Below are 11,291 nucleotides of genomic sequence, written 5' to 3' on the forward strand. Positions count from 1 at the left end.
AAAATGGAGTGTTTGGCTTCCCGATTCGGCAAATTTCATCCAGGAATCTAGACTTCGAATCACAGGTTAACATCTTAACCTGTCAGTTTGTAAATAAACAAAGGAGGGAGAAGTAAAGTTAATTACCGTTCCAACCATCAGTTCAGCTAACGTAGCATCAGGCGAACAACCCGTATCCGGAGAGTATGTATAGTTCCAGAAACAATCGCCACATCAAACACCGTTGTATCAGAGGAACTGAGCCAAACAAGCAATCAGCATCGACAGCAGGACAATAAGTTATTAGTCCAGGGTCAACCAGGCAGTCCACCGACAAAACGTAAGGGAGTTAATAATTTATATTAATAATGTTTTATTCGTACTATTTCATTACATATACTAATTCTACCAATCATAAAATGAACAAAACAGAAAAAAAAACCACAAGGAAATGAATCCATGTGTGGCATGAAATCTTTGTCCAAACATTAAATGTGAACAATCATCTAGAACACCGTTTCCCAGCCTTTTTCGGTCCACGGACCCTTAGGAAATCAAGCACAGTTTTTACGGACCCCCTTAATAAAATAAACAGCAAAAAAACGGATTAGGTATTCATTTTAGTTATTACAGATACAAAAAAAAACAAATACAGGAGGTAATTATAACTGTTTATTATGAAAAATATGAAAAAAAAATTAATGTGAAGGTTGGTGTTCCTTTTTTGCAACTAAATCAGGAATATTCGGGTTGATGTTGCTACTAAGATGTAATCTCAAATCAGATTCTACTTGTAATCTGTTTCTGTATTTGTCCTAAGCTCGGATACTAGTAGCTCCGTCCAACCGGGTTCCGACACCTCAAGCGTCTGCCTTGGTGCCCTCCAAGACTAGACTCGGATACTAGAGCCCGGAAGGACCGCGAGCCCCAACACCTCGAACGCTCGGATCCGTACAGAAGCAGGCGAGGATCACGGAACAGCATAAGCCGTCCAGTGCCTCATAATGGGGCTGCAATGCACCCATGAATGGATTACCGCAACCCTGTATCCCTTTACCCGCTAGCGGAGCCGCTGCCCCTAAGAGGCCAACGCCAGTTGGAGATGAGGCTCACTAGCCTCCAGCCGCGAGCGGGCACTCACCTCCCCCCTAGAACTCATGTTAGGAAAGTTCCCTTTCCAACGTTTGATGAGTAACCGTCGAGGACTCTCACGAGCATCCTCTACCACACATCATATGTCGAAGATGTCGCGCCCATTACCCGTATAGGTGCGGGATGGGGCGGTTCATCAACAACTTTTGGGTGTACGCCGTGTGGTCTGCACCGCATACCCTTACGTTACCCCAAGGGGCACTCATGTTAGGAAAGCTACCTTTCCAGCGTTGGATGAGTAACCGCCGAGGGCTCTTGCGAGACACCTCTCCCACACATCTAGCTTGAAATCGGCCAACGCCTGTTGCCCGCAGATGCGGGATAGGGTGGTTGACCGATAACTTTACTGGGTGAGTGCCGTGTGGTCTGCACCGGATATTTCTATTAATTGGTTTTCCTGTGCCGCTGTCAAGCCAGTAATATCAGAAACATCTGTGTTGAAAGGGTCTGATATACAATTTTTATTTTTGTCGGGTACTGGAAAATAATCCCGAAACGTAGACCTCAAAGTGCGGAGATGTGTCACCATTTCATCTTGTACTTGTGCTGGCAATATTGCTTCACCAGAGGACTCCAAAAACGCTGACAGTGTTGGAAAGTGATTATAGTTTTTTTGAATTGTACGATTTATCCAAAGGTCAAGCATCGTTTCAATTCTATCATCGACTTGGAAGATGTTGGTATCTCTCCCTTGTAGACTTAAGTTCAACTCGTTAAGGGCACTGAATATATCAGCCAAATATGCTGCCATTGTAAGCCATCCAAAGTCATTGAAGTGATCAGCATATTTGCTGACGCTATGTCCAGAATTCTTCAAAAAGAACATTCTGATCTCATCTCTCAGCTCAAAAACACGCTTCACAACTTTGCCACGAGATAACCAACGGACTTCAGGGTACAATAATAACTGCTTGTGAATGCTTCCCATTTCTTCACAAATGATACCGAAAATACGGGAATTTAAACGCTCAGCTTTAATAAAATTCACCACCTGCACTATGTCGTCTAACACTGTTTTTAATTGTCCTGGCATGTTTTTTTTGCTGCTAATGCCTCCTTATGAATGCAGCAGTGATGCCAGATAATAGCTGGATTCATCTTCTTGACGCGCGCCTGCAGCCCTATTCGTGTCCCGGTCATAGCCCGAGCACCGTCGGTGTTAACTGCCACACACTTGTCCCATGTAATTTCATGAGTGGACATAAAGTTGTTCAATACTTCAAATATTGCTTCACCTGTTGTGTGCGAAGGTAAAGGTAAACAAAATAAAAAATCCTCACTTATGCTGTTGTTGTGTTCGTAACCAACATATGCAAGCAAGTTTGCATCATTGCTAATATCTGTGCTCTCATCTAATTGCAAAGCATAAAATCTGCTTGCTTTAACGTAGAAAATCTGCTGTTCTTTAACATTTCCCGACAAATCATCAATTCTCCTCTTCACTGTGTTGTTTGATAACGATACAACGTCCAATTCTTTTGAAGCTTTGTCACCTAACATAGCAGAAACCATGATTTAGCACACGGTAAAATTAGGTCTTCAGCAAAGGTGTGGGGCTCACCACTTTTTGCAACTAGCAAAGATACTTGGTAGGACGCTAATACAACACTTTCGTTATTGGTCCCAGTAGCAGTCTTTATCATTGTTTTTGTGCTTTGTTCCAATTGCGTGGCTTCAACTTTGAAAAAGGCTTTTGATTTGTCACGATATTCCTGGTGTTTTGTTTCTAAATGACGTCGGAGTTTGGCCGGTTTCATCGACTCATTTGACAAAACTTCGTAGCATATGACGTACTGAGGTCTCTGTGTTCTATCATTCACGATGTGATACCTTTGGTGGGTTCAGAGACACGGCGAAAGATGGCTGTCAGAATAGGGACGTGGGCACCGGGCTCTCTCTCTGTTGGTGCAACAGGTTGAGAGTCTTGAAATAAACTAAGAGTTATACGTTGATACTAGTTATTAATGCCTAAACCCCATCGATAACTAAACAGTCTGTCTTCCCCGTTTAAATTGGTACTTGTGAAACCGAAAGCTAAGTATTCGTCGCAAAACTTACGACGTTTAACCTTTGAAGTCGAAGGTTTTTCATTTGCTTCGTCCAAAGTAGAGTCATTTGGTTTTAACCAACGTTTTATTTTCACAGGTCACAATAACTTGAAAAACGTAATTTTACTATTTTAATCTCGGACGCAACACAACACAAATCAAAACAATTGCACTAATCGCGGGCGGCGGGTGTAAGCGTAATTTGCGAGCAATGCGGTGCGGTGTGGTGGGGGAAGAGTCCCGGCCAGGCGCGACGCAAGCACGCACTTGTTTCACTCACATCATTCATTCGCTCTCGCTCACCGCACGTTCGCCGTGCGAATACGAAAAATTAAGCATTTCGCTCATTAAATGCAAAAGGGAAGCAATCCCAAATATATTTTTTTACAGGAGAGCCAAAACAAAATTTGAAAAACCAATTTATGTATTTTTTCTTCTTTTTTTTTATAGATTAATAATACTGTTATACATCATTGGATGCATCTTTGTTGATTTTTTTTAAATATCGTGTGCTTAGATCACATTTTTCTAATAAAACTGGTTTGCTAATGTTTCGTTTAGCGGCCCTTTTGCATTTAATGAGCGATTTATATATGGTCCAGAGAAGACACCGCGGACCCCCATACATATACTCGCGGACCCCCAGGGGTCCGTGGACCACAGGTTGGGAAACGCTAATCTAGAATACAAATGTTCTCCAGATCTGTTTAAATATAAAAGGATGTAAATCTAAACGATTCAATAACAAACCAAATGAATCTTTGTTTGAACATGTGACGTGAACATCATTAAAATACAAATATTCTCTAATTTTGTTTAAATATAAAAACATACAAATCCAAAAATTGTTTATACTAGAAGATTTAAAATTCAAACCAAAGACTCAACAATAAACGAACAAAGTGGAATAAGATTATAAAAGCTTTAGTCAAGTCACACTTCTAAAATATTAAATTTCATATCGGATTAAAGGAAAATTTGGCACTTTTTATTGTATTTATTAAATTTTCGGTACATACGTCAACGTTCTGAATCAGTTCGTATTTTTTCGTGTGTAGTGAAATGATTTATGATGCAATAATGGTCTGTTATGTTAGTTTCGAGGTCTACAGGAATATTTTTATAAAGGGACTTTTTTGTTTTTACGAATATATGATCCAAGCACGATTTCTCATCATAAAAGAGCCGTTTTTGAATATAAAAAGTAAGATTTTTAAAAAAAGCTCGGATGCGTCGATTTCTAATCAAAGGGGGGCACCTTTCAGACTAATCTGATTTTTTGTAGTACGCACCCCCTCGGAGGGGTGCGTCCGACGACCCTTATTTAGATAGGGAAAGTAGGTCGAGTGGCACCTTGTTTTAAAGGTCTTTCGAATACCTTTACAACTCAATCGTTACAACTCTTGTAACGATTAGTTTTCGAGATAATTTGAAGTTAAAATTGCCATGTTAATAATACATTAGACAGACCACTCGGTAACTTTTATGCCTAAATAAAAAAAATTCGAGCAGTTCTTCTTATCAGTTTTTTGTTAAATAAAATCCTTTTTTTTAAATCAATACCCACTCCTCTTCTTCCAGTTTTCATTAGTACATCGTTCGATTGTTTTGTTTAAACAGGTCGTGTATTGTTATTTGTTTAAAAATGCCTCACACTGCTGCTGAAAGGGTTTCAGTTATTGCTTTATTTTTTGGCAACGACCAAAATGCTGATAGAACATCAATTTAATTTAACGAGCAAAACCCTGGTAGACACCTAAGCAGAAATCACGTTCTGGATTTGGTCACAAAATTCAGGGAGACAGGTTCGGTTTTAAATAAGAAAAGAAATGTTTAGAGAAGGGTAGTGAATCACGATAATGCGATTGGGGTGATTGGTCAGCAATGGCCAGAATAAGTCATATGAGCGCATGGAGAATCCTTAAAAACCACAAATTCCATCCATACAAAATTAAACTTGTTCATGAACTCAATGACAATCATTTTGACCGAAGACAGGAGTTTTGTGAGGGCATGAGTGAGAGATTAAAGCAAAATCCCGAGCTGCTTTATAAAATCTGTTTTTCGGACGAACACTCATTTTATTTAAATGGTTGCGTGAACCGTCACAATTGCCGTTATTGGTCGGATGAAAACCCAAGACAATACGCAGAAATACATACTCAACATCCCCAAAAGTTGAATGTCTGGGCCGGAATATTAGGCAATCATATTATAGGTCCATTTTACATTGATGGAAATTCAACCGGTGATTCTTATTTACAACTTCTTGAAGAGGCAATACAACCTCGTATAGTTGAAATAATTGAACAGGATCCAAGATGTCAAGATGAATTTATCCATTTTCAACAGGAAGGTGCACCACCCCATTATGCCCAGCAGGTTCGAAATTTTTTGAATAATCATTTTGAAAGACAGAAGAGGTCCAATTGAATGGCCAGCACGATCACCAGATTTAACACCATTGAACTACGTTTTGTGGGGATATTTAAAGTCTGAAGTTTATGCTACACAGCCAGCCAATTTGGATGAATTACGTCGTAGAATTATTGATGAATGCTGAGCTATAACTCCTGAGGTGTTGAATAATGTAAAAGCAAAATTCGAACAAAATCTTTATTGTTGCATGGGGCAAAATGGCGCACAATTTGAACATTTACTCTAAATTTCCTATGTGAGTTACCCTTATTAGGTGTTACTTTTTTTGTGTGTGCTTTAAAAACAATTATTGGGATTTATTAACCCTAAAACAGTTTTCTAAATTTTTCTGTGTCATCAGCATTCAAGGAAAACAGCAGGTTGTATTCGTTGTGTAGGTAAGTTTTTAGTATGATTCACTCTTTTATTAGAAGCATAAAATATCCACGTCAAAAGGCAACCTTCATAAGGAGGTGCCACTCAATTTACCTAAAATGTAAGGGTGGTAACCAACCCCATCCCCCGAAAAAATCTCCTCGCAATAAACAAATAATTCTTACTTTTTTATGACATCAAATGGACACGTATTAGCAGGTTGTCATAAAAAGCAAAAATTTATTTTTTTAAATGAAAGTTCTGAACGTAAATTGTACCTCAAAAACAATTTGATTTATTTTAAAAAGAGTTGAACTCAATAAAAATACCTTTAAATCTTCAAATAATCTTGAAAACTAATCGTTACAAAAAACTTCTTGTAACAGAGTTGTAAAGGTATTCGAAAGATCTTTAAAACAAGGTGCCACTCGACCTACTTTCCCTATCTAAATAAGGGTCGTCGGACGCATCCCTCCGAGGGGGTGCGTACTACAAAAAATCTGATTAGTCTGAAAGGTGTCCCCCCTTAATTAGAAACCGACGTGTCCGAGCTTTTTTTAAAAATCATACTTTTTATAATCAAAAACGGCTCTGTTAAGTTTTCGTTGTCACACACTGTATATTCCTAGTGCATTTATTTATTAAGCAAACCTTCCTCGCCCATTACATTCAGGTATTCTTGTACATGGTTATCACTATTTTTTTAATATTAATGTCGCCCGTAATTATGTGAAGATCTGAGGTTTGACAATGTTTGAGGTAGTCTGACAGGTTACTTATGAAGATTTTTTCAGATATTGGACATGGCCTGTAAATCCCGTTTAGTAATATTTTGGTGTTGTTCAAAGTAGTGGTCAACTCCAACATATTTATTTCAAGTTTAACCACATATACAGCTTAGATTCTCCTTCGCAAAAATAATTGTTCCATCGTTTTGCTTGAAGGAACTTTCGTTATAGAATAGTTGATACCCATTAATATTAATCAGAGATATATGTGGTATTTGCCAAGTTTCTGTGATTACAATGAAATCAAAAATATTTATTATATCCGATAGTAAAACTTTCAACTCATCTGAGTTTTTATTTGCACTTTATTTGCACTGCTCCTGAAAAACATGTTATACTCTAGAGTACCGCTGATAATACACACATCGGAAAAGTCTACGGATATTTTTATAACATACTAAATATCATAAAAATAAATGCATGAGGTCGTTTAATTTCGATTAAATTGGTACACTCGACAACCCTGTAGATTTCTATGGGTTGAACAAAGCCTGCAAAAACGGTAACTAATCTTTTATCAAGTTTTTTACAAACTGTAGGTTTTCGGCTAAAATGAATAATCTGAAAGTGTCGAGTTTATACATTCTATGCAGTTCTTGCTCAGCAATTAAACTGGAAATATTGTGCTTCAACATGGAACGCCATCATTTACCATTGGCTGAGATGAATAGAGCTGTAGGGCTTCTTCAAGGTGGCATGCGACAAAATGATGTAGCTCTTCGTTTGGGGGTCTCTCAAAGTGTTATCAGTCGATTGTGGCGGCGTTTCCGTGAAACTGGCAGTCCAGCTGAACAACTTCCAGGGCGAGGACGCGCTACAACTGCAGTTCAAGATCGATTTTTGGACTTAACCGCAAGAAGACAACCGACAATCACAGCACCTGAGTTGGTTAACGTGTTGCAGCAGACGCACCAGGTAACCATTGGTCGTGATACTGTCAGAAATCGACTGCATGAAGCAGATCTCCACAACAGAAGGCCACTTAGATGTCCACCTTTGTCGAGAGGCAATCGCGGTAGAAGATTAGAGTGGTGTCAAGAACATCAAAACTGGGATGCCAATGATTGGGCCAGAGTTTTGTTTACATACGAATCCAGATTTGGATTTCACCCAGATTCTCATCGAGTAAAACTGTGGAGACGACCTGGAAATAATGAACATTTGAGACACGTCCACGAAGTCCACACATACAGAGGTGGTACAGTAATGCTATGGGGCGGAATCATGATCGGCGGCAGAATCGATCCCTTTTTTCCAAATCGCTCCCTCACAGCTCGACAGTACCTCGACACCATTCTTCTACCTATCGTCCGTCCGTTTGCTGGTGCTGTTGGTGAAAACTTCCACCTAATGCACGATAAAGCTCGTTCACATGTCGCGCGTCTAGTGACTGACTGGCTCACCAACGAAGGAGTTGATGTATTGCCATGACCATCGAGCATGTGTGGGACATGCTTCAACGAAGAATTACTCCGCATATGGGGAACATTCACACAACGTTTCAATTGAGAGAGCTTTTAATCGCTGAATGAGCAAATGTACCTCAACAAGACATTGACAATCTCATTTTGTCGATGCACGATAGATGTAGGGCCGTAATAAACCAGCGTGGAGGCCATACTTTGTACTGATTCCAATTTTTTTTGTATTATGATTTTTTTTTATGATTTTTTTTCGGGGTGCCAAAGAAGAGCCATATTTTTTTTAGTTTTGCTTATATGCGCACTCAGTATTTTTGACCATTTAATAAATTTTGTTGTAAGTTACATTCGTTTAATAATCACCCGTCGACTTTTTTTCCCTAAAGCGATCTAAAAAAATTATTGCCATTTTAAAAAATATCCCTAAACTATTTCGATGTGTGTATTTGTTTCTATTTGTTCAATATCAAAGTCTCTCAGATAGCTATCCATTTCTTCGTTGTATCCCTTTGCTAGGTTGAGATGTTTTCTTAATATCTGATTTTGTTTTCGCTGTTCAACTGTCAAGTCACTAGCGATTGAAATATTGGTACCTTTAAACTTTTTAGCGTTTTTCAGAATGGCTGCCTTTATAAAAAATGATGTGAATTCAATTTTTATTGGGGCGTTTTTTGCTTTTCCAAGTGGATAGGAATTATTTAAATCACTTTCAACAATGTTTACACCGACTAGATTTTTTAAATTCCTTTTTGATGAAGTCTGCTGATATATCTTCCGAATTAGCTTTCAAACCAAAAATAATAATATTGTTTTCTTTAGATTTCCTTTCCAATCTTTCAAAGTTGTTCGTGATTTTATCGTTGTCTTGCTCTAAAATGCTGATGCGTCGGTTTAAGTCTTCCAATTTCAAACTTGATTTCTCTTCTACTGCTTCAGTTAACAATTTTATTTCCTGCCTAATTCTTCTTATCTCTCCCAATATAATTTCATTTGTTATTGACATTTTCAGTGATATGAACAAGTATGATATTTTATTAAAAGTGTATGGTTTCCTTTGCAGATACTGTTAGCTGATAGTGCATGGCCCTCAGCCCTGATTCTTTCTTGAGAATATTTATGCTCGAGTATCATAAAAAAGTACACAACACCGGACTGGGTGCAGCATTATCATTTTCATTTGCTGTGTTGGCGACACTGCAGCTCATGGAACATTCAACCAAGAGGGCGTTGCGACGTAAGTGGAATGTAGCTATGGCAGTCTTCCCAGACAGAACTGAAGTGAACAGTGCCGAACTCGGTTTTTAGTGCCCGTGAGAATCCTATGACCAAAACTGTTGATTTTATGAATTATTTTGTTCTGTTTTGAATACGTTTTTTTCAAAACTCATTTAATAACTTATTACCTTCAAGCTGGAGGCCAGCTTTTCTAAGTGTGAGGGGGGAGATGTGTCAAGTATGAAAGAATATTCCTAGAATTCAATTTAATTTTATTTCTCATTCTCGAATAAATAATTCGATCATTCTATTTCATTTAATCATCGCATATCAATGTTTGTCATTGCAATAATTTTAAATCGTCGTTGAGGATTGTCGGTTCAGCAATCGTCAGCGTAATTATTGATGATGAAAGAATAATTTTTCTATATACAGCTGTTGGACTGAGTCATGACCGGTGAGAAGCCCCTCCCTCAAGATATGCAGTAGATGTGCAGAAATCTGTTATCAGTTAGATTATGTAAGCCGTAAACATTCAAATTCAGGACCGTATTTAGTCAGTGATGGAGTTTGAAAGTAAATTGCATACACATATACATATACCGACGTAAACTTTACTTACGCTGATACGATTTCTCCCACCGGCCAAGACTCAGTCCGGGATCTATACATTGGAGTTGGAGTACTGTTTCTCAAATGAAGGCTTTTGTTTGCCACTTTTTATTGAAGTTACTCACTCCAGTTCCCAGTAGGAGTATTTCTTTCCAGCAATGGTTTTCTTGACACAACTCTTCCTAATAATGCAAGTAATATTTTCGATTCGTATTTTTTTTTTGAGAATCAATTAGTCCAAAAGTGTTTTTGAAGATAAGCGTTTAATTTAGAAGCATTTCAATCACTTGTTTGTATTTTTTACTGACTTTTTTGTGTATTGCACTTTGTTTTTGTGTCCCATTCACTTTGATATGTAATAAACCAATCAAAATTCACTTCACTTCTTTCAATACCCAGTAGTATGGTAATATTATAACACAAAACAAAAGTAATCCTTCCGCTGCCAAGCTAAATAGTACATTTTGGTGTATGATGGAATGAGAGGGTGGGGGAGAGGGTGTTAATTAAGTATGTACCATAAATTTAACAGACGATTCTTTAGGTAATTTTAAGACGAAATATTCATATAAACATGGGTCCGCAAATCCTTCGTTCTCAAGCTACAGGGTGTTAAAATAAAAAAAAAAGTTATTCGTAAATATCTTAAATATCCTTTACCTAATTTTGTTGTAATTTGGCAATGGTATTTATAACATTAAGGAGCTAATTTAGCCCGAACGTGATTCAATTTATTAAGTCCAGTGGCGTCTCGAGCGGGATTTGAACGAATATTTTTGCCCTAAAAATTTACGCCACTGACTTTTGCACAATTTTTATCATTTCTTTGGATTGAGCAATTAGAAATACAACTTTTTTGTCTTCTGATTTTTTTTGGAACTTGATTAGTTTTTAAGAAATAAAAGTCGACCTAATTGCATATCCCTGGACCTCACAAGGAATAATATGGAGAATTAAATGTTTCTTTTGGGAATTATTATTTTTACAATTTTTCATTACTAATCATGTAACAATAACAACAAATATTAATCAATCAATGAATCACTGTACTTTATTGTCTAAGAAAAAATCTTATTGACAAAGCATATGAAAACAATACTATTACACAAAATAACATACATATATATATATATATATATATATATATATATATATATATATATATACCGGGTGTCCCACATTTTATGTGACAGGCAATATCTGGTTTGTTGAAGAAGATACACAAAAATGTTTCATACAAAAGTTTTAGGAGTTCATGAGAGCTATATTTTGATATAATTTTT

The 11,291-nt window shown here is 37.4% G+C and overlaps 1 long non-coding RNA gene across 1 annotated transcript; it reads left to right on the plus strand.

The window, feature by feature from the left end:
• The first annotated feature begins 486 nt into the window (after positions 1-486).
• On the plus strand, positions 487-10,385 carry LOC141482823 (uncharacterized). The gene is made up of 2 exons (XR_012465743.1): positions 487-590; positions 9,242-10,385. It is a non-coding gene; the product is annotated as an uncharacterized lncRNA (long non-coding RNA).
• Positions 10,386-11,291: the final 906 nt, after the last annotated feature.

Source organism: Leptinotarsa decemlineata, unplaced genomic scaffold (genome assembly GCF_025532065.1).
Source record: "Leptinotarsa decemlineata unplaced genomic scaffold, Ldec_3_MD MMD2_tig00001973_RagTag_RagTag, whole genome shotgun sequence".
In the NCBI taxonomy this organism is placed as follows: domain Eukaryota; kingdom Metazoa; phylum Arthropoda; class Insecta; order Coleoptera; family Chrysomelidae; genus Leptinotarsa; species Leptinotarsa decemlineata.